The sequence below is a fragment of the Nanorana parkeri genome, unplaced genomic scaffold (genome assembly GCF_000935625.1).
Source record: "Nanorana parkeri isolate BGI_ZX_2015 unplaced genomic scaffold, ASM93562v1 scaffold1872, whole genome shotgun sequence".
In the NCBI taxonomy this organism is placed as follows: domain Eukaryota; kingdom Metazoa; phylum Chordata; class Amphibia; order Anura; family Dicroglossidae; genus Nanorana; species Nanorana parkeri.
Window position 1 is genome coordinate 36,551 of NW_017308140.1, and position 6,130 is coordinate 42,680.

The window sequence follows — 6,130 nt, forward strand, 5'->3', positions numbered from 1 at the left end:
CCCCCCCCCACACACATATCACCCAGGGAACTACAAGTCCCAGCATGCCCTCATTGTCCTTGTACACACACACACACACACATATCACCCAGGGAACTACAAGTCCCAGCATGCCCTCATTGTCCTTGTACACACACACAACACACACATATCTTGCAGGGAACTACAAGATCCAGCATGCCCTCATTGTACCCGTATACCCCCAAACACACATATCTTGTAGGGAACTACAAGAACCAGCATGCCCTCCTTGTACCTATACACCCCCACATATCCCCCAGAGAACTACAAGACCCAGCATGCCCTCATTGTCCCTGTATACCCCCCAAACACACATTTACTGTAGGACCTCTTTGGACATTAATGAAACTTGGACAGGTAAATATTAGTTTTAAAAAATAAGGTACTTGTACTTTTTGTTCTATTTGTACTTTTGTACTATTTGTACTTATGCGTATGCATTTTTTTCTAACTTTCATTTACCTGCATGTATACTGGTAGACAGGTATGGGGTCTGTGGGACCCCTAAAACCAGTTGACTAGGGGGGAAGCAACCACCTACGTGCCCCCCTTGCCGGCACCCACAGTGCCCATCAGCATCTGTCTACAGTGCTTTGGGAGACCCCTATTCTTTAGAGGGAATCCCTCAAAGCACCTCCAATACTGAACAGTGTGTGGGTTAGTATCAACATATCATCAGGGGGCATGCAGACTCGCTGGTCTCTTGCATACCAGGCTAGTGTATTCTGAAGGGGGGCACACTGGGTTTTTTTTATCAGTTAAAAAAGTTAACCAAGTGCTGAACCTATATACAAAACATATATTCTACACTCTTCCTATGCTCCAAAGCAAAGAAGGGCTTTACATACACATTCCCTACTCCAAACTAGGGAATAGTTTGAATCTTGTGTAAGACAAAAAATAGTCAATGTTGGGCAAATTTCTGAATAAATCTACATTCAGTGATGATAGGATGAACAGGTTGGGGCAAATCTTGTTTGATTACAAGTTCACATATTGAATAATTTTTTTTCACATGGCCCAATATTGTTTGGTGTTATTTTTGACAGGTGTATCTTGTTTGAAAATACCACTGTAATAAATAGAGTGGTGAATATAGAGTAAACGTTAGGGAGATTTCTAGTCGAATCAATACTAATTATAACCCATTTTTATGTAACTACTGATATTATTAGATCCAATGGCCCTATAAAACACAGTTATGGTTTCATACATATCTCCTAAAAGTGGGAGGGGATATGAACAAAACAACTGAGTATATTTTTGGCAGAACGGCCAGAGTCCCACACAGTTGTGAAAAGTCTGCGGGCAAAAAATGTGATCCATATCAAGTTGTTAAAAATTAAACAGGCTGGAACCAACAAAAGGAAATAACAAATTAATAAATTGCATCCTGTGCCTTTCATGGACCATTTAAGTTTGAAGCCACAAACGTTTTAAAGAACTAACAAGAAGTGTTGTGTAGCAAGCCAGAAGATGGAAAAGTTGTGCAATTGATGTGGCAAGCATCAGAAAAACAATCAAGAATCTCCAAGATTAGCTGATCTGATCACCGGCAGAAACATGAGGATTCATGGTACATTATGGCACAAAAGGCAAATTATTTTGGAACCTTGGGTTATGCTGCTGCCTTTGGTAGATTAGACATGGGCAAACAAGAGCTGTGAGGAAAGCACAGTATAACCCCTCCCACCCCCAGCAAGCCTCAATTTTGTTGCAAACAATAATAAGAGTGGATCAAAATAAACAGAGAGGAGGGACCTGTGTCTCATAATATACTCCAAGAAAAGGTTTTTACAGGTAGGACAAAAAATCCTATTTTCTTATTCGTACATAACGGGACACAAAATAAGTATTCTGGAACCCTGTGACATCCGAAAGCAGTCCAACTGACTGTTACAACCTGTCACTATGTCGCCCTGAAGAAGGGACCCTGCATGGCCCCAAAACATTGGTTAAATGACGTTTGTGACCTGTTTCTTCAATAATAAGCAAAAGAATCGAAACTTTGCTGGTGATATCTGTCTTTTATGGCCATGAGAAAGGCTACATTGCAAGTAAGGGTAGACAGAAAAATAACCCTAACAGGGTTAAAGTACTTTAAGTACTGATATCACTAAATTGAGATATCACACTGGGGGACGTACAGGAGGTAGAATGTGAATGGCACCCTGTACAAAGGCTTTTACTAAGGAGAGAGAGGCAAGTCTCTGAAAAAGAACTACTAAGGGTGAGATTTGACTCTCGACGTTACTCAAGGCCACATGCTAATCTAGTCTATACTCGAAAAGAAAATAGAATTAGTTCCACAGAGTACTTTCTGGGATGGAATTTCCTTGCGAAGTACACTCTCCAAGGGGATGGTAAAACTTGTGTCAACTTTTTAGCCTTCAAGAATGTAGAGATGACCAAATTCAATAGCCCCCTGTGCCTCAGGACCGGCGCTTTAACAGACAAGCCTTTAAAGCCAGCAACTGAGAAGCATGATGGTAAACCACCTCCTGGGACCACATTTCCAGAAGATCCGGAGGGCCCGTGAAGAGTCTGCCAGGCATATGACTATGTCTGCCTGAGTACCATGTCCTCCTGGGCCACTTCGGTGCAATGAAGATTACTTGGATGCCTCTCACCTTGATCCTGCCTGGAAAGTGTAGATCAGGTTGAATTTATCACACAGAGTCACCTGAGCATCCATCACAAAGGCCCAAGGATCTGTGATGCAAACAATAAACCTGTCCAGTTTCAACCTGGAAGTCAGGAGAACAACTCCAGGTGAAAAGACCATTCCCCGGATGGGGTTGGGGTTGGGGTTGGAACGTGAGTCTCTGCCAAAGCCGGAATCAGGTCTGCTTCTCTTTTAGCCACACAAACTCTGGTGTCTCCCTGAATTTTAATGTAGGCCACTGTTGTCACTTTGTCTGACTATTGAATCGCCTCAAGCTTAAGCATAATGATTGGGAGCTGAGCTCTGACGACCAAGTATCCTGTATTAGGAGGATACCCAGGTCTCCTCCCAACCTGACAGGCTGGTATAAGACGGGAGCACCTTGCATACCATCAGAAGGAAGGGTTTCCCTCATTTTAGTGCGGACTGGAGATCCACCACACCAAGGCAAGCCTGGTCCTGCTGGTCAGGCACTGCGGATGATCCAGAGACTGAGTCAGCTTGTCCCAAGCTGCCAGAATGTTGAGTTGCAATGTTGTGAATGGAAACTAAGCATACAGGCCTGCCTCATAGTGAGCCACCATCAGGCCCAAAATCCTGAGTGGATGGTTGGGTAGTTCCTGGACTGAAGGCTGGGAGCAAAGAGACTGGTGGAAGGAAGAACATGGACAGGGCCATATCAAAGAATAGGCCTAGATACTCCAGGTGATGAGTCAGATCCAGCGCTGATTTATGGATTTATGTTTGACTGGGCGGATTCCATTAGGAATTAATTAACGTAAATGAATCTCTTTAAGAAATCTTTAGATCCCGTATGGAGTGGATGCCTCCTTTTGCTTTGGAGATGGTGGCAGGTTGAATAGAAACTGGCACTTCTCCTCCACCTGGACAATGGCAGTGACCCCCTGGCAGAGCTGCTCTAGAGCAGCATGAAGCTAACATTTGCAGGGATGTCGGCAAGTTTGACAACATTAAGCGGGATGGAGGTAGGGACCTAAATTGTAGCTAGTGGCCACTGTACACAACATTCTGGACCCGGATGTCTGAAATGTCCCGGGACCAGAAGGAGACAATGGCCAACATACGTGGGGGCACCCCCTGAGTAAGAGGAGGGCTTGCTTCTAGACTTGGTTATCCAGGACTTACAGCAGACCTGTGCAGACATTTTACCCCATGACGTTTCTGCCTTCTTTTTCTGGGCCAAAAGCGTATGCCACCAACACCCCCCCACGACTCCCTTGATTTGCCAAAAAAGCATTCCCCAGAAAAGAACATGAGATATTGCTTGCACGGATTCTCCGCAGACCAATATTTGAGGTAAAGTATTGCACTGAAAGAAGACTCATTCCAGATACCTGGCAAATGTTTTCTGCTAGCCCGTTGACATAATAACTAGGATAGGACCATGGTGGAGGAGCATGTTGGAGGGCAAAAGGATCAGTTAATATAGAACCAGGATCATGAGCTATGGCTTGGACCAGACAGCTTCTGGTCCCCTATGTGATAGCAATCACATATAAAAAAAAACTGCGAAAATTATGATAATGTCACACATGTAACTTATCACTGTGAACGTTGGAGTGCAAGCAATAATTCTAGGGCCATCAATCACTGTTAAAACTAAATTAATAAGCAGTGAAAGCTTTTAAAGCATCGCCTATGGGCAGTTTTGGCCATGGTAGTGCTTTGCAATTTAGCAGGCGCACACAATTTTAAGACTTGACATGTTTGGTATCTACCCCTTGTATGTAATTTAACCCCTATACTACCCCTTGTGGATAATTTAAAGCTGAAACCCAGCCTTGCTTTTTTTTTCTACACACTTGTAGCAAGTCCTCTCCTGTGTTGAAAATGAATACTCTCAATTCCCTGTAAACTTGCCTCTTTACAAATATTAATAAAATATGTCACACCTAATGCTGCAGTTGATTAAATATGGCACACCCAATGTTACAACTGACACAATATGGCACACCCAATTGAAAAAAATTGGCAGCTCCAATGCTACAATTGATAACATTTGGCACACCCAATGCTACAATTTGCAAAATATGGCACACACAATGCACTTTCTGTTTTTTAGAACAAAAAAAAGAACATGCTTACTCTCTAAAAAAAAATGCATGCTTGCAATATATATATATAATATATGTACTTCTTACCTTGGGGGCCATCAAAAGTAGCTTTTTTCACTGTAAAAAAAACAAAACAACTTAGTTCAAATGCACAATAACACAAATCGCAGTATTTTCAGAATAGTTTGTACAAAATTAATGTTTATATGTGTTACAGATAATATTTATTGTTTGAAGAATTGTGTCTACATTTATTAATTACAATGACTACTGGGGCATTGACTAATGACAGTTAAAATACTATTTAAAAATCTCTGATGATCTAGGAGACTCAGATTTAGGGACAGACTCTTTACCTTGCTCTACTTTGGAACGTGAAATCTAATTCCTTTACCTTCCAAATAGACAGAGAGGAAAAACCTTTGATTCACAGAGGTGTCTTGTCTACAATTAGCAGCCGTATGACCTATTAGGAATTTTCACAATTCAAGGTAAAGCTTTACTTAGAGATTTAACTTGAGAAACATCTGACTGGGACGCCCCACTGCCCCCTCAGGGTCGCTTTATCCAATGGGCAAAGTGGGCAATTGCCCAGGGCCCACTGTCATATCTAGCGCCCACCAGAGTCACAGCTTTCCCTTAGTTTTCCTTAGTTAATTGCGGCCACTTGGAACTATGTTTGCCTGAGCTGCCTCTGTCCTGTCAGATCACTCCACCTATCCACAGTGCACCGGCGGAGTGATCTCTTCGGCTCGGATGTTAGAGTGGGAGCCAAGCTGAGGAGAAGGAGATGGGGAGATGCCGATGGTGCACGTGTAAGAACTGGAAGCCTGCCACCATAGACTGTATCTGTGAAAAACGCCCCTAGTCCTAACCTCAGCAGAGGAACCTCTGCTTTACTGGGAGTGACTCTGCATGCTGCTGATATATGGCACTAAGGCTGAGCAATCATTTATTTCATGAGAATATAAGTTACTATTTCTTACATTGCTCAGCAATGAAAGTAATATTAACATGTAGAGATCCACCAACACTGATACTTGGCATTTTCACGAGTAATTATACTTGTGAAAATTGTTCGATACCAAAAACCGATACCGGCTGTGACGAACTGCACCGTCACTGTGCTAGTTGGAGGGGGCTGCAGACTGGCCTCTTACCCACCGATTATGGCCCAGCAAGAGAACAGGAGATTTTGGGGCTAAATGTACATTTTATATGCAGACAGTGACCGTTGCCCTCTGGGAAATATATGTTTTAAAATGGTGGAGGACAAGGACTTGGCCTCATGGTTTGTCTATTCAAAATGGAGACTTAATTAAGTGAAGTCAGTTGTGTAGAAGTTGCATAGCTTCCCCCCCCCCCCCCC

At 42.9% G+C, this 6,130-nt stretch overlaps 1 protein-coding gene across 1 annotated transcript in view; it reads right to left on the bottom strand.

The window, feature by feature from the left end:
* The window catches only part of LOC108799984 (protein unc-13 homolog A-like), a gene marked incomplete at its 3' end in the record, with an annotated part of 40,394 nt that overhangs the window by 30,596 nt on the left and 3,668 nt on the right, over window positions 1-6,130 (bottom strand). Inside the window, exon 2 of the mRNA XM_018571937.1 lies at window positions 4,849-4,880. The remainder of the gene's footprint in view (window positions 1-4,848; window positions 4,881-6,130) is intronic.